At 35.0% G+C, this 19083-nt stretch overlaps 1 long non-coding RNA gene across 1 annotated transcript; it reads left to right on the top strand.

Moving 5' to 3' along the window:
• Positions 1–10172: 10172 nt before the first annotated feature.
• Positions 10173–10634, top strand: LOC145162829 (uncharacterized). The gene is made up of 3 exons (XR_013739360.1): positions 10173–10274; positions 10376–10421; positions 10545–10634. It is a non-coding gene; the product is annotated as an uncharacterized LOC145162829 (long non-coding RNA).
• Positions 10635–19083: the final 8449 nt, after the last annotated feature.

Here is a 19083-nt window from a genome sequence, read left to right as displayed (position 1 = left end):
CCTAATCAGGTGAGTGCATAGTTACTTTCATCTTACACATAGATATGAAGTATTTTATATAAATTACGTGCTATGTGTGCATATTATTTGAATACTTGTTGTCTATGCTCGAAGAACGATTTTATACACGTTTTAAATGATTTAAACTGTATATGTATTTTATATCTACAAAATGTGTTGGGTAAAACATGGGTAGATTAGAGGTGAGATAAATGATGAGTGATGAAAGATGAGATGAATGATGAGCGATGATATATGAGTGATAAAATATGGTGCGAAGCGGTGACCTAAGCGATGAGCCAAAACGATGAGCCCAAGCGATGAGCCAAAACGATGAGCCAAACGATGAGCCAAACGATGACCCAAGCGATGGCCCCGTCATCTAGCAGAGTATGGATGACAACCACGGACTATTCTAGACAGTCCAGTGGAACACTAGCAGGCTCGCAACCTGTAGGTGTTGTGAACGATGTGTTCACCGGTGTACTCTAAAAAAACCCATTGATATGTATTGCGAGTGGATTCTCGGAAACGATATTGTCGATAAACAAGATAACCATGGTGACTGTGAGACTTAGTGCCTAAACCCTGGCGACTATGCGACGTAGTGCCTGTTGTATAAACCCTGGCGACTATGAGACTTAGTGCCTAAACCCTGGCGACTATGCGACTTAGTGCATGTCGAGTAAACCCTGGAAACGATGGATTTCGTGCCGATTCCTTAGGATGATCCTTAGGAACGAATGAACAAGAAATAGTTGATTCTTAGGGTAGATCCTTAAGAGTAAATAAGATAATGGGGATGGGTAATTGGGTTAATTGTTTGATGATTAAACATAATAATTATATTATTGTCGGTTGAAAACCCTATGTACTCACCAGGTTTCCCAACCTGACCCACTCAGTTTATTTGTATCACAGGTGTCGATATGAAGTTACATTACACTGAGAGATTTAAAAGAGATAGATCACTAGTGTAAATGAATGTAAGTTCTGTTTATGCTTATGTTTATGTATTGACGATGACATCCCAAATGTTTTAAAAGTGAATAAAAGTACATTTCTTTAGAAATGCTTTAATAACGTATTTATCATATTTTACTGGGAACAAATTCCGCAACATTTTTATTGAAAGAAGAACTCTGATTTTTATAAAGCATAAACAAAATCGGTCTTTTCTGGCCGTGAAAATGGGGATGTCACAGTTGGTATCAGAGCATTAGTTTAAGCGAACTAGGAATTTGTAGGAAATTTCTAGACTTAAACTTAGAATGCTAAGCGATGATTGTGAGATGAGTGTCTGCTATATTTTAGACATGAGCACTAGTTCATTTTAGGAAAGATGCCTAAAATGTTTTATGTGCTACATGTTTTATGTTATAGCTATAAAGATGCCTTATATGCTATTATTTGTTCGGATCTATGGTCTGTTGCCGACCGGATTTGGAAATTTTATGTGTTCAGATTTCTAAACGTTTGATTACGGTATTAGAACTGGCATATAACTTTTCGGTATGACAAGGAGATCTATACGTCTATCGTAAATAAAATCTTTTCTATTTTAAAATTCTCGCCGATACACCGAACGTCTGCTTGGGTGTACAAAACGTCATGGTGAAGACAGACTAGGAAATATCCGAGGAAGATGACAACATGAGCCGAAGAATGTGATGGGTCATGCATCGATCGTTGCGCCTGCACCCGAACCTATCACAATGGCAGAAGTTCAGGAAGTGATGCGAACAATGATAGACTGATAAATGGAGGAAATGAAAAGGCTTGTGATATTGAATGAAACCTATCGGAAGATATCGTAAGAGTGGTATCTTGCCTTTAGAATATGTATGGTAAAATAACAGTGTGTTTAGAAGAGTACGGTACGTCCGAAGTACACCTTAGATTGGCGGGATGATGGAATGATTGGCATAATTCCTGAAGTTGTCCCATCGTATGGCATTTCCACCACCAACCAAGTTGAAGCAGAATTGATGATTGAAGATACGCGTGGAAGAAGTCCTAGTAGAGTCTAGGGAAAATTATATGATTGTTTGGACACATTTGTATGTGTTAAAATTGTTTTTTGTGATGATGGCTTGGAGAACTGCGAGACAATACTTGGGACGAGTATGAGTAGGTGTGAAAGGTAGTAGATGCATATACTACCGGAAGCACAGGACTCACGCTTGGATCAGGGAAAGTCACAAGGCTACCAAGAAGCTAGTAATTTATTCCGTTTTAATCAAGCATGTCGTTACCATCGATTCGGTAATGACTAAGAAGATTGTTGTTATTCCGACCCTAGTGGTCATATCGAATTGAGTCCGACTACGGTGAGTATGATACGTGGTTCAGAGAACCAAGTCCGATGTAGCATCTTACTTAATTTGGAAGCTTGAAATAAAAGATAATCAAAGCGATCAGTAGAGGTATACCTTTTAAGATGTGATCAGAACATGAAGGAAAGTATATTCCATTCCGGAATTTGACTCTAAGAGACCTGAGTCTGAGCGTTGCAACATACGATGATAGGTCATTAGAATATGACACATCGGTCCATTGTAGTAATCAAATAAACTTATCTTAAGTTTGTTAAGAAGAGGAAGGAGTCTCTGATAAAGAGCGAGGTTGTGACATGAAGGTCATGATTAAAGGTCTAACATGAGACAGATATGGGAGCGAGATCGAGCGCCGCCTGCAGTCAAGGAGTCCAAGAGTTAGATACTCATTCGAAGGAACAAACAAGTTACGATTATTACCTAGGATGAAGAGATAACGTATGGAGTCATTATACTGCCCTGTTTCGTTGATGATTTCGGGACGTAATCATCCTAAGGGGGAGATAATTGTAACGCCCGCAGATCCGGGCTAGTCAATTTAGAGGCAATAAGTGTCGAAAACGACTTTTCAACAAAAGATTATTTAAAATAAGTAATCTTAACCAAGTGGTAGTATATGTTACAAGGGTTTCGTACATATAAAGAACGTCGAAATCCAAGTTATAATGAAGAAGTTATGACCCGTCGAAGCTTCGCGACGGAACCGGCACGGCACCGGGAAGCGTAAATAGTGAATTTACGATAGAGCGATTTTTAGCCTTAGTGATCTAAACAAAATTCGTAGTGTTCGTTAAACCGAGAGCGTCCATAAAAAGAACGCCCAAATCTGACTTCGCATGAGGAAGTTATGATTTTTCGAAGTTTCGGCTTAGTAGTGTACAACCCGAAACTCGAATTTTAGTTCGAGCGGTTTTTGGCTTACGCGACCTAAATGAGAGTTGAAGATCTCATTAATAGGAACTCAACGATAAAAAGACAGACGAAAACGGAGTCCGTATGAAGGAGTTACAAATTCTTCGCGGTCATTTAACAGTCTAATCTCCTCCAACTGTTAAATTTAAGATCGGTAGAGATTCAGCCGACGGAGTCTAAATGAAAGTTGTAGATCTTGATTTTACCTACGCGTGGAAAAAAAACAACATCGAAAACGGAGCTCGTATGCGAGAGTTATGATTTTTCTAAGTCGGGAGGCTGATACGCGAGTTTGGGTGACGTGGCACCACCAGAAAGAGGACACGTGGCACCACCAGAAGGCTGACACATGCACCAACTCGGCGAGTTTGTGTCAAGACTCGGCGAGTCCATCAGATATTTTCACTATAAATAGAGGTGCCGGGTCTTGCCATTTTTCACACCTCCCAAACTCACTTTCTCTCTCTAGCCTCCCAAACCCCCCCTAAAGCCTAGGTAAACCCCCTAGCACCCGAAGGAAGCCCCGAGGCTCTCGAAGCCCCAAGAAAAGAGCCTTTCGGCTCGGGAACGCTGTTCCGGCGAAGCCCGGTTTTGAGAAAAACCCGCTGTAAGTAAGCTACGCCTACCCTATCTTTAGTATAACTTATGTTTCAATATAGTAATGTTATTAGGACCTTATAATAAGTACTTGGGCTATTATTATGGGTTATATAAGTATCGTTTAACGCTTACATAATAGTAATAATAGCTAGTCTATTAATTAGTGTTGGTGAATATTAGACTAAACCGTAGTGGTAATGATACTAGGTTTTGTCGAGCGAAATTGTTTTAAGAAGTAACGAAGCGCTGTCCGAATTCAGAATCACCACCTAATCAGGTGAGTACATAGTTACTTTCATCTTACACATAGATATGAAGTATTTTATATAAATTACGTGTTATGTGTGCATATTATCTGAATACTTGTTGTCTATGCTCGAAGAACGATTTTATACACGTTTTAAATGATTTAAACTGTATATGTATTTTATATCTACAAAATGTGTTGGGTAAAACATGGGTAGATTAGAGGTGAGATAAATGATGAGCGATGAAAGATGAGATGAATGATGAGCGATGATATATGAGTGATAAAATATGGTGCGAAGCGATGACCTAAGCGATGAGCCAAAGCGATGAGCCAAAACGATGAGCCCAAGCGATGAGCCAAAACGATGAGCCAAACGATGACCCAAGCGATGGCCCTGTCATCTAGCAGAGTATGGATGACAACCACAGACTATTCTAGACAGTCCAGTGGAACACTAGCAGGCTCGCAACCTGTAGGTGTTGTGAACGATGTGTTCACCGGTGTACTCTAAAAAAACCCATTGACATGTATTGCGAGTGGATTCTCGGAAACGATACTGTCGATAATCGAGATAACCATGGCGACTATGAGACTTAGTGCCTAAACCCTGGCGACTATGCGACGTAGTGCCTGTTGTATAAACCCTGGCGACTATGAGACTTAGTGCCTAAACCCTGGCGACTATGCGACTTAGTGCCTGTCGAGTAAACCCTGGAAACGATGGATTTCGTGCTGATTCCTTAGGATGATCCTTAGGAACGAATGAACAAGAAATAGTTGATTCTTAGGGTAGATCCTTAAGAGTAAATAAGATAATGGGGATGGGTAATTGGGTTAATTGTTTGATGATTAAACACAATAATTATATTATTATGGGTTGAAAACCCTATGTACTCACCAGGTTTCCCAACCTGACCCACTCAGTTTATTTGTATCACAGGTGTCAATATGAAGTTACATTACACTGAGAGATTTAAAAGAGATGTAGATCACTAGTGTAAATGAATGTAAGTTCTGTTTATGCTTATGTTTCTGTATTTACGATGACATCCCAAATGTTTTAAAAGTGAATAAAAATACATTTCTTTAGAAATGCTTTGATAACTTATTTATCATATTTTACTGGGAACAAATTCCGCAACATTTTTATTGAAAGAAGAACTCTGATTTTTATAAAGCATAAACAAAATCGGTCTTTTCTGGCCGTGAAAATGAGGATGTCACAGTTTGAGACTGGAGACACGCGGGTGTTTCCTCCAATTCGCTCAAACCAAGGCTCTGATACCAACTTGTAACATCCATAAAAATCATGCCAAATTTGAACTTTTTTAAAAACATTTAAAATTATTAAGTTATTACAATTCGTTTTCAAAATAGTATCATATCAGAGTTCCCAGAAATCATAATCATAAATCGAGGAAGTGTACGGTCACGCCTTCGCCTTCCCGTGCTCATCCGAAGTACCTGAAACAATAATCGATAAATGTAAGCTCGAAGGCTTAGTGAGTTACCCCCAAAATACCAACGCCATAAACATATCAATAACATATAAACAAACAACATGTATAATGAGCCTTCTGACTGACTGGACTCCCTCGCAGGCCTTCAGCCTATCTGGACCGCTCTACGAGCCTCCGGCATGTCTGGACCGCCTCGTAGGGCCTACAGCCTATCCAGACCGCTCGTCGGGCCTTCGGTCTGACCAACAAGCCCTCCTGGACCCGTAGTCTATCCGGACCGCCTTGGGTATGTTGGCCTTCAGCACAAAGAAGGACTGCCTCAACCCAATCCCCAATCAAACAAACATGTGCACATAATATCATACGCTAGCATATATAATAGACAACTGATCTAACAGATCATCAATCATAGCAACATCCTATAACCAGGATACAGACCTAACCGATCACTAGCATAACATCATCCTATATACCAAGATACCGACCTAACCAGGTCACTAAGCATATCACCATCCTAACTACCAGGATGTAAATCAATAAGCATATCATGCAATAAACCCGGATACAAATCCGATAAGGGCCGGCATTGGTGCCTTAGACCGTGTTGATATAGTGAGGATAACTCACCTCTCAACTGACGAATCGAAGTGATAAGCTCAAACTCTCGAACCACGGCCACGAACTCCACCACCTATATTTACCATAAAAACCATTTCCATAAATTTCCAATTTACCAAAATACCCCATAAGTCAACTAGTCAATCCTTGGTCAAATTCAAGGTCAACGGTCAAGGTCAACAGTCCATGTTGACCCGACTCGTCGAGTGCAGTTCACCGACTCGTCGAGTCCTTCCTGAACTTGAGAAGTCGTGAAATCCCCGGTTGACTCGTCGAGTTTCCCTGCAACTCGACGAGTTCATGCATGTCCAAATGTCGGGAAAACCCTATCTGACTTGCCGAGTCCATGCAGAAATCCTTGGACGACAATCTTCATCGGACTCGCCGAGTTGGCCATGCAACTCGTCGAGTCCCTTCAGTCCTTTCTCCATCCAGACAATTTTTAAGCCACTTTAAAGCTCCATAATGCAGATCTAAGCTCTTAAGGCATACTTCTTACGTAAAGGTGCAAACTTTACGTACATGCAAGGTGATAATGGCCTAAATCAAGCTAACGAAAGTTTCTAAGGGATGAAGAAGGTATTAACTCACTAAAGGCTGAAACTTTATGATCTTACAGACCAAGATAAGCCTAGATCAGAAGTTGCAACTTCAGATCACGCCTAATACCCAAAATAACATATCAACATTGCCAAAGTGGCCCTAATCTCATACATGCATAGATCTAGAGAGAAGAAGGTCAAGGTAACAACTTGTTACCTTAAAAACGGTGCTAAGATGAAAAAGAACTCAAATCTACAACCTTCCTCTTGTTCCAAGCTTGAGTACTTCAAGATCTTCCTTCCACAATTCACCACAAGGCTTAATATCACACAAAAAGAGAGAAAAACAGCGATTTAGGGTTTCTGGACTCACAAGGGGCTGTAAGGGTAGGCTAAGGGGGCAAAGGATCCTTTAAATAGGGTGCAAAACCCCAGGGATTAGGGTTTCTCATTCCAGCTCCAACTCGCCGAGTCGGGTTCACCGACTCGTCGAGTTGGTCACTTAAACCACGTGGCCAAACGCGTCCCTACTCGACGAGTCTAGGCACCAACTCGTCGAGTAGATCTTCTGATATAGACATAAAACTATAAAGATATATACTTGGGAGTCGGGGTGTTACAGGGCACGGCCCGATGACCGGGCAGGGCAACCTATATGTTATTGTATGTATGGTATGTGGTAGTTTGGGGGACACTCACTAAGCTTTGTGGTTGCTGTTTTCATTTTATGTTTCATGTACTTCCGGTTGAAAAAGGAAGGGCTCGGGTTGACTGCATCGCACACACCATTGGGATTCTGTGCATGAGGTTTTACTCTGATCTTATAACAATTGATACATTGGTTTGTAATTGAAATGATTGGATGATATTGGAAATACTATTTATCTATTCTTAAAAATTAAATTTTTGGGACCATAATTTTGGATGTTACTCTTATGATTTCGAAAACTCAAGCAGGTAACAAAATCGTTGCTTGACTTGCTGTAGGTAACAAAATCGGTAGTAAACTTGTTAAGAACTGAAATCATTGCTTGTCTTGCTTCAGAGTTCTGAGAAGAAAGAAAAAGAAGTAAGATTCTTGAGTGTGTTTGATATTGGAATCGGCTGATTTTATAAATCAATAATACTGCAGATGTAATGGTGAATCCTGTCAACCATTGGAGAATGTCCTATGAGTGCGTTATAAGTGAAAAAGAAACCAAATATTTTTTTTTCCAAAAATTTTAGTTTCCGCTCCCTCTTTTCTTCCTGCATCAGCTGATACGCTAAGAAAAAGGGTAACCAACTTCTTTTTCGGCCATTAAATGAACATAGTCTATTAGAAATGATAAATAAAACTGGGCCCAAAATTTTCGGCCCTGTTCATGGGCACTTTCAGAACATGCCATTGGCCGGCCTTGGATTAAAAAGTTCACACAATATGTCTATCTCGTAGCGATGAGCGACGGTGATAAAATGTGACTATCGATATTGGTTGATTGTGGGAGGGGGGGTGTTCTTATGAAATAACATTTTAAAAAATAATATTGTAGATTATACTACTTAAATATCAATAAATCATAAACATTTTTAATCATAACATATATTAATTAATAATTTTCAAATGAAATAATTTCTTTTTCATATATATTTTCGTTCATATTATTTTAGATCTTATTATTTTGAATCGTAACAAATTAATGATTATAAATATTTTGAATTATCTCATTTTAGATCATATGTTTTTCATCATTATTTTTTTAAAAACTTGTAATATTGTAAAATAAAGTATCTTAATCATCATATTTTTAATTTTTTTTATAAAAGGTTAAAATATATTATATACAAGAAGCCTTAAAAGGATTTTTTATTTAGAGAATAAAAGTTATTGTATCTTATTTTTTATAAAATAACTTATGTTCTTTAAAAAAAAGACCATTTAATATATATATATATATATATATATATATATATATATATATATATATATATATATATATTATACCTTATAAAACATATTTGGTCAAATGCTAAATTTTAAGTTGTACAAAAATTTATTGCACTATTACAATCATTTTATGCACTACCAACTCATGAATTTTAGTCTGGTCAACATCTGAAAAATTCAAAGGAAGTTTCAGAGCTCCTTATCGACTGGGAGAATCGTTCAACAATTTATATCCTCACGCATATTAATCTTATAAATAAACAACAGACCATCGGACCACCTCCAATTTGGTTTTGTTTTTCTAATTTGGTACCCTCACCAATGCCTTCACCACCATCCATTATCCTCAATCTCCACTTTCACCCCATCCACATCCGTTACCAAACTTCACAAAAACCGTAGACGCCGCCCATGCCTCCTTCCGCGTACATTTTTCTCCATAATTAACCCTAACGAACCTAGATATTACCTTCTAACACAGATTTATCATAGCCAAGTCCGTTATTTTTTTCTCCCTTACAACTGATGTTGCTTTCGAAGATTTGAAGGCATGTCATCGAGGGCAGGTATTTTTCATTGATATGTTGCGATTTTGGGTTTCATTTTGTACTATTTTTTTTATTAAACCAAAAAATTATAAGCGGATTGATCTGAATTAGATATAAGTTTTGGTGTATTTTTTTTAATGGCTTGAGTTTGGGTGTATTCGTGTGTACTTGATAACATTGGGTGTATTTGTGCGATTACAGGATAGAAACAAGTATGAGTTCGGATCGACTATACAAATTCAAATATTCAAGTTATTTGCCTTCCGAGACATTGCTGATCTATAACTTACCTACTGGTGTTGTTACATCCTTCCTCTTTATCTCCCTCTGTTTCTTTGCAAAAAAACCACTACCATCAACTCCTTGGCCAAGCCCTAACAAAAGAGATGTGAGAAAATGCATTTTTTTCAGTTTGGTGCTTCTTTTGTGTTCTTACTTTGCCTTTTGATTTTGTGATTTACATCCTACTTATTGCAGGTCGATTCTCTACTAATCGGCTTAAAGGTTCAATTTTTTTTACCTTTCTATTTATTTGGTTTATTTTATCTTCTATCTATATGAAGATAAGAAAATATATGTTTGAATGTATATAATTTTACCTTGAACAAATCCTTTCATGATTTTTTTTAATCTTGATGCTTTGGTTTTGGTTTAAAGGATGAGTTTAACTGTTTTATAGGAACTTTTTTAAAAGATGCATAGCAAGTGTTCGATGGAATGCCTTCAAGAAACCGATTCCATTTGGAACCTTTGAAGGTACTTAATTTTTATATCAATACTGAAATATAATCCATTAAAACATGACGATTTGGAGGTAATAAGTTAACACTCACACATGATAATCATACAAGTTTGTTCATTATGTTCTATCCTATCTTGATCTCTTAGGTAAATAAAGTTGACCTAATTCGCTAAACATGCTATATTTTAACTTCAAGATTGATTAGTTTTCTTCATGTTTCAGGTAGAAATAGTAACCAAGTACCAAAATATTTCAGTTCATAACGGTCAGCTCATTTAAATAGGCGTTTGCAATATGTTTTTGGTTTTGGTCACCAGAGGAACACGATTGTGATACCTGGTATGGATGGGATGTAATATTTGTTTTTAAAAGATATGAACCTTCTTCCATTATTTAATTTGGCAGTTGTACAGAGCTTAAAAGTGTGGTTTCTTTTGTAGTTTCTATTGATGTTAAAGAAAGGCAATCCAAGGCACCATTACATTGGTTGGTCATTGTATTTCTTAGGGATAACTGTGATTGGGGTTAACCATTGTTACATCGAATTGTCATTGTATTTCTTCCCTTTTTCATATTTTCTATTCATTGATTTTTGTGATCTTCTTTCAGCCTCTTAGTCTCCATGTTTTGTGGCTTGTATAATCTGTTGATTCAGAAAGGCATGGGGAAATTTCATGAAAGCTAATTTCAACCCAAAGGCAAGTAGTTGATTAGGCTGTAAAGAAATTGTTTCGATGTCGTTTTCTTGCTGATGTAAAATCAATGAAAGTAAGTTGTTATTTTTGTGAATTGGTTTCTCACATAGGACATTGTACAGGTCCTGCTAACTAATCAAGGATATGTAAATTCATGATCCACTACTACAAAATGTAAGATCTCATTTCTTTTTTGTTTAGATTATAACTCTAATCATGGTGATTTGACTTTTAATTTAGATATTAGGCTTTTTACTTTTTAGTTTTGCCCCCTATCAAAAAAAAAATTATGGGACAACCTTATCGTGTCTTTGTTTGTTTCCTCCTATAGAATTCTCTAACAGATTGTCATATTCTCTTAGAACATTGATTCCAAAAGCTTCAGCAAAAAGCATTAAAGTTAGTCACACAAGAGGTTTGTATTTGTTGTGGAGTGTTGTATTTGTGTCGGGTAAACGAAGTGATTGGGGTTGATTTTGGCTTGTGTATTCTTTTATGTGGTGTTATTGTCAATGTGACATCCCCAAAATCACGGGCAGAAAAGACCGATTTAATTTATGCTTTTAAAATAATTTCAGAGTAATCGTTTGATTAAAAGAGTTGCGGAATTTGTTCCCAAAACACAATATGATAAAATAAAGTTTATCAAAGCATTTCTTAAAGAAATGTATTTTCATATATAACAAAACTCGGGATGTCATGTTCCGATACAGACCAAAAGCATAAACGGCACATTATAAGCCTTACAACAGTTATATACAACTACTGGCCTATAAACAAAATAACTTGATGATTCATCCATCTTATGCTCTCGCGCCACTACCTGTAATACAAATAAAACTGAGTGGGTCAGGCTTGGGAGCCTGGTGAGCATATAGGGTTTTCAACCAACAACAAATTATTATATTTAATTTCACCAACCAACAATAACCCGATTACCCATTCCCGTTATCCTCACTTTACGTCCCTAAAACAACAACTATCACAAGGGACCTAGTCTAAGGATTTTCATCGGGATGGACATTACTGCAAAGGGGTTTCCTCGACAATAGATGTCCTAAAGGCAACCATAAGGGGGATAGAGTACACCGGTGAACACATCGTTCACAACACCTACAGGTTATGAACCTGCCAGCGTTCCACTGGACAGTCTAGAAAGAGTCTGTGGTCGTCATCCATACTCCGCTAGATGACTAGATCAACAACAACATCGAGGCCTCTCATCATTTTTATTTTATCACACATCACTATCTACCCATGTTCTACCCAACATATTTGTAGATAAAATATACTTGTTTATATACAGCTTAAAAACCTATATAACATATTTATTCAATACTCATACCACATAACAAATAGTATATAATCACATAGCATGTATATCATAGAGTATAATTCATATATTTGTATTATAGAAGGCAACTACACACTTACTCATATCATATATCTAATACATTCATCAATAATTGTATTAAAATCGTGTATATGAAAGGGACTATGCACTCACCTGATAAGATGATGCTCGAACAGCACTACGACTCTTTAAGTGAAATTCTTCGGTGAAACTGTGATCTCTTCACACACCGGGCTTCTCGCGGGCAGAGCTTCGGCTCAAAACTCTTTTCTTCTCGGGATCTTCGGTGCTTCGGGACTCGCTTCCGGTCTCGGGATGATATTGGGGCTTCGGGGGTATAACTTGCACGTAAATCGAGGTAATATGGAGTGAGAGGAAAGAAATTGAGCAACAAAACTCGGTTGGCCTCGCTTTCTATTTATAGGGGGCTGAAATCCTATGCTCACGTCGTGAGCCACTAATGCTCACGTCGTGAGCTCGATGTCATGGCGTTCGTCATCATGCCACTTGCCCTGGAAGATGTCTATCACTTGCTCATGTCGTGAGCCACTGTGCTCACGTCGTGAGCTCTGACACATGGGTTGAAGTTCGTGCCCCGAACTTCCTAAATTCATATCTTTCGCATACGAGCTTCGTTTTCGACGTTCTTTATATCCACGCGTAGGTGAGATTATGCTCTACAACTCTCGCTTAGACTCTGTCGGCTAATTTTGAATTTAACTTTTATTATATTATTTTTAGTAGGCCGGGACAGGAAAACTCCGTTAGAAATTCACAACTTCTTCATCTGACATCCGTTTTCGTCTGTCTTTTCACCGTTGGACTACTATCGACGAGATCTTCGATTTTCGTTTAGATTGTTTTGGCTAGAAACTATTCGATCTCATATTCGAACCTTGGGCTGCATACCGCTAAGTCGAAACTTCGAAAAATCATAACTTCCTCATACGAAGTCAGATTTAGACGTTCTTTTTATGCACGCTCTCGGTTTAACGTATTCTACGACTTTCGTTTAGATCACTAAGGCTAAATATCGCTCTATCGTAAATTCACTATTTACGTCACGCAGTGTCGTACCGGTTCTGTCGCGAAACTTTGGCAGGTCATAACTTCTTCGTTATAACTCGGATTTCGGCATTCTTTATATATTCGGAAACCTTGCCACAACCACTACAACTTCCTTCATAGATATCGGGCTTATCTAATATTTTACTTTATCGCTTATCTTTATCTTTAATTCATTTAAATCACACAATTAAGCAATAAACACATAATACTCAAATAATACATTCTTATTATTTCAAAATGAGTTACAAAGGTTAACCTAGACTGTTACACCATCATTAATGCCTAGCCTAGAAACACGGGCGTTACAGTCAAAGCATTTAGTTGTAAGGGGGTGGGGTGGTTAGGGTATCATACATGTGAGTTGAGTTTTACAATTAGGTGATATTGGTTGAATTATAGTCGAATATACTTGAATTAAGGTAAATACTTTGTATTACCCTGCTACTGACAGAGTTGTATTTGATTTTATTTGACATTATTAACCATTTTATGGTCTAATTTTACCCAAAAGAATGCCAAAATGTATAGCTCACATCAGATATATATGGCAAGCTACAATAATCACCAAATCAACATTAAAGCTTCACAAATATAAGAAAAAAAATGGCAGCTCACTTCATTTGTTTGACAACCAACAAACGTCACTTTTATTTGAAAAGATACATCAGATATCATATGTGATTCTTTATGTTTTTTTTTTCTTTCAAGTTTTTCTCATATTAAACTTATTTTATCGGTTAGAATGCATAATGGTTCAAGTTTGATGAAAGCGCAATTATTTTCTTATTATCATATACCCATGGAATGGGTTATGATTTACTTTTTTTTTGTAGCGGCCTATTGAAAATGTCTTAAAGGCAATTTTTAGTTTGTTTGCACCTCATTGGCAACCATTTCTTATTATAGCATCCTACGTGCGTTATTTAGAACACGATTCATGAAATATAAGAAATTACAACATAATTTTATTTGTTTGTGTATGATATCCTCCTAAATTCTTTCTATAGAACAAGATGACCAATACTTAATTTATTTGGCTTAATTATTTAAGTGGTGACAAAAGTTTATTTTAATGAATCTTTGTAGAAGAAAGCCATTTGTTGGATCCTAAATGGTAATAATTTTGTATGTGAAGAGTTCATCCGAGTGTTTAAGTTCCTCACTAGCAAATTAACATGTTGAGTTCATACATATACTTTATAGATACTGGTCTAATGTAGTAGGAGCAATGATAACCATCAATGAAGCTAAGCCATGAGGTGATGATCAAGGATCTGGAAGTTCAAATTCTTTTTTAGGTTTACGGTGGCTGTAGTTTGTGTAGCTTTTACAAATATAAGATACATGATATGTTATTTATACATCTTAACATTTTCATTCATTTTTCATGAAGCATATTGAAGTTATAGATTTTAAAAATGAAAAATACTAATTGTTGTATTGAGATTAACAATACAAGCAAATTTCTTCTAATGAGTAACAAAAAAGTAATAGATTGTATTGACGTCGCACCTGTCGCTTGGTGCGGGTAAACGGCTAGTATATATATATATATATATATATATATATATATATATATATATATATATATATATATATATATATATATATATATATATATATATATATATATATATATATATATATATATATATATATATAGGAGTAGGATCAACTGAGAACACCAAAAAGGTTAAGAACGCGAGAACAAAGTATATTCATGTGTGATTCCATGTATTCATTTGTGGAGAAATGATAAATTTTTATGCCTTTAATTTCAATTGAAGAGAACAAGCATATTCATGTTGATTGTGCGTAAAAATTTATCATTTCTCCACAAACGAATACATGAAATCACAAATGAATATACTTGTTCTCGCGTTCTCAACTTTTTAGGTGTTCTCATTATATATATATATATATATATATATATATATATATATATATATATATATATATATATATATATATATATATAGGGTTATTTCCATAAAAGACCCTATATTTTGATTTTTTTTCTTTTTAGACCTAAAACTTTTTTCTTTTCCGAAAAAGACCCAACTTTTACCTATTACTTGTTATTTTAGACCCTAGCAGATTACCAAAAGAGAAATTAAGTATTTTCATTTCATAAAAAAACCCTAAATTTTGTACTTTTTTCCAGTTTAGACCTAAAATGTTTTTTTTTATTTCAAAATAAACTCAAGTTTAAAATTGGTTACAACCTTTAACACTAGTTGTATAAGGTACTTAACTACACCGATTTAATGAAGCTTAACTTCGTTCATGCATAAAAACGTGATTATATCCTTTCAAATGAAAATAAAATCCTAAATTTTATTTTGGTAATTATTATGATTATCCTTGAGAATCAATAACAGTGATATACAAACACCATGTATGGATCTAAACACAACGTATACATAAGATAGGTTAATAAAATGAGGTAGTATGTCAACTATTCAATTTTGTTTTCTCTACAACAAAATTCATAGTTTTGTCCGTTTTGCTCATTCACCACATTCCAACCATTGTTAATAATGTCAACCATTGTATTTTGATATTTAAGTGTGCGGTATCATTCTTGTTATTTGGATTTTCAACTTATGCTCAAATGGTTTCATTCCCAAAATATAGTTTTATGTATTCATATGTGATGTTAACATTTTTTAAGGAAGTCTTAAACTTGAATCTCATATATCTAAACAAAACTAATACGAATGTTTATGATTAATATTTTTATGTATTTATTTGATATAATTATTACATATTATTTAATAATGGGCTAATGCTACAAAATATTCTATGACTTTGGTTTAGGAGCATGATAGTGAGTGCGTTTGTTAACTGTTCTAAAAAATTAATTAAAAAATTCGGCCAAAAGAATAATATAGAAAAGTGAGAGAGGGAAATATATCCAAACTCACCAAATAAGTATAATAGAGAAACTAAAAAAAATATTTTGTATACACTTTGTTAAATGATATGGTATTTTTTTCTACAAATAAAAAAAAATTGTTATTATGCTAAAAGATTCTTCTTAGCCATGTATTATTCATGTTACCAAAAAATATCAAATTAACATCAAACTTTTTATTAGCGGTAATAATAACATTTTCTATAAACAAAATATCAAGTTTAATGATATAATTTAATTATATCTTTTAGACAAAAATAAAATTTTGCATTTCTTTTAGGTTATATTCGCTCAAAAGATAATAGATTAGATAACATTTTTTAGTGTATACATGTATACTTTCTTTTTCGGTGTAGTCAAGAAGTACATTATATATTTGGTCTTGAAGATTATAACAAATTTTAAAGTTGAGTTTATTTTAAAAAAAAAACATTTTAGGTCTAAAATGGAAACAACTACAAAATATAGGGTCTTTTATGAAACAAAAATACCTAATTTACCTATTGGTGACCTGCTAGGGTCTGAAATAACAAGTAAAACATAAAAGTTGGGTCTTTTTCGAAAAAGAAAAAAAATTTAGGTCTAAAAAGAAAAAAAGTCAAAATATAGGGTCTTTTATGGAAATAACCTATATATATATATATATATATATATATATATATATATATATATATATATATATATATATATATATATATATATATATATAGAGAGAGAGAGAGAGAGAGAGAGGGAGGGAGGATCATTTGAGAACCTATAGTTTCCCGAGAACCTGAGAACTAATTTTAGACCTTTAGATCAAAAAATAGAGGGCTTAGATTTCTTATGGAACTTCTGTAAATAAATGGTAAAAAAGAGACGCAAGGGTATCTAGATTTTTGGATCCAGGGCATTAAAATATGTTGAATCTATTTATTTCTCCAATTTCGCAATTGCATATCACCGATGATTACTCACCTTCTCCCTCTGTCGATTTGTTTCCCCAAAAGCACCATCGTCCGGAATCCATGCCACCTCCGGCCATCGACTCTTTGTTCTCTAGATTTTCGGCTACAAATCGAAGAGTCAACAAATCTCTAACACCCTTAAAAAGCCTCACAAATCAGGTTTTTGTCGGCCGTTAATGGCAGTCCCTGTAGATGTCGTTTCAAGCAGTCGCTGCCATCTTCGAGTCTGCGTTTCGCTTTGAAAATTTCTTCTCCTTCTTCATTCTCCTGGTAATCACTTCATCAATTTCAGATACACGAGTTTGTATGGTTAGATAAGAATTGTTGACCTGCTCAAATCAGAAGTTCCGATGTTTTTTAGGTAACATAAGTTTTTTTTCCTTTTGTTCGATTACTTCATTCCAGGAAACAAATTTATCTTCTGATTTATCTAATTGATAGGTTCATTGAAGAGATTTTCATCTTGTTCACGTCTCTACTGATGTATCTCTCTCTTATATATGAAACTGTGATCTTTTCCTCTTTATGAAATCGTTTTCTCCTATGTAATCACTTCGTCGATTTCAGATATACTAGTTACTATGGTTAGATAAGAAGTGCTGATATGCTCAAATCAATTACTCACGTGTCATCTACAACCATGGATCTATTGGGACCTTAAATGTCAAGGTAGCTGTATATGGAACTGGTACATCAACTATATTTCATGAAGCTACACCTTCACCTGAGCAGTTTATTGACATTATCTGTACTCCATCAAAAGCTATTTGTAAATAAATGTATTTCTTTTAAAGTCCATACTACTTATTAGTACACACATATCCTACACTACACCCTGAGGTAGCTTGTAACTATATCAAATTAAGGAAGTATCCAAACAGGTGTAGAAGATAATATTTAGTTGTATGATCTTCTTTCACAGCAACTTGCAAGGTTCTTGCTTCAGAGCTTTCAAAAGGGAATGAAAGATGCACTGTTTTGTATTAGGCCTCTGTAAAAGCTTGACATAATATGGGTACACCCTTTAACTCCTTAGTTTATTTCTCTTCCATAAGATTTCATTGTTTCACACATTGTATCTGTTTATACACTATCTCGTGAGGGCATAAGATAAAGTGAACTTAACAAGAATTTGTCCTTCTCTATGGTACATGCTTATTACCTACATTTAATTTTTCCTTTTATTTTATCAAATACTTTTTTAACATTATCTATCCAAACAACATTTTATCAAGACTTACTAGATGTGATTTAACCACTTGGTCTTTTCCATTAAGAACTACAACATATGAACCAAATGTCTAAAAATAGTCTATTACCCTTTATACATACGATGATCAAATTCATGTAGTTTTTCCTCAATCGTGCTTCAATCAGGATACAATGGATGCTTCAGGTATGGTGCTTGTCTTGATTGGACCTTGTAGTGTTGATCAGGCGCGTGTGTGTGTTGATCATGTTAATTTTAATTTATAATTTATGATAAGTGTTTTATTCACCATGTGTAGGCAAGAGCATTCTTTGAGCAATGTGGTTTCAAAGGAGGTATGTTTTCAACTTTCAAGCATTGAGAATTTGAGATGTGAATCAATCATAAAAAACATATATATCATTAATGACATCTTTCTTGTTGCTTGTTGCAGAAGTATATGCAGATCCTACTAAAAGTCAACTTATGGTGAGTCATGTTGTATTCTCTTGGCTTCTAATATCTTATTTAAAATTGGTTTATAAATTTGAAAGTAGATTTGAATCTTTGATCTCTATTTTCTTTCTTAATACAACTCATAGGCAGTTTTATTTTTTACTTAATAGGATTAATGAGTTCAACACTTAAATCTGGACAACTATGGTTGTTTCTTTTTTACTTAGCTAAATTTATAAAAAGTTCAACGTTGTAACTACGTGTGATTCACATGTAAATCACATATTAATTACATGTGATTCACATGTAATTCACATATGAATTACATGTGATTCACATGTAATTCACATATGAATCATATGTAATTCACATATGAATTACATGTGATTCACATGTAATTCACATATGAGTTACATGTGATTTACATGTAAATCACATATGAGTTACATGTGATTCACATGTAATTCACACATGAATTGCATGTAAATCACAAGTAATTCACATATGAATTACATGTGATTC

The sequence above is a fragment of the Lactuca virosa genome, chromosome 3 (assembly GCF_052849685.1).
Source record: "Lactuca virosa cultivar CGN04683 chromosome 3, Lactuca_virosa_CGN04683_v6, whole genome shotgun sequence".
Classification (NCBI taxonomy): Eukaryota; Viridiplantae; Streptophyta; class Magnoliopsida; order Asterales; family Asteraceae; genus Lactuca; species Lactuca virosa.
This window is presented reverse-complemented; position numbering and strand designations above follow the sequence as displayed.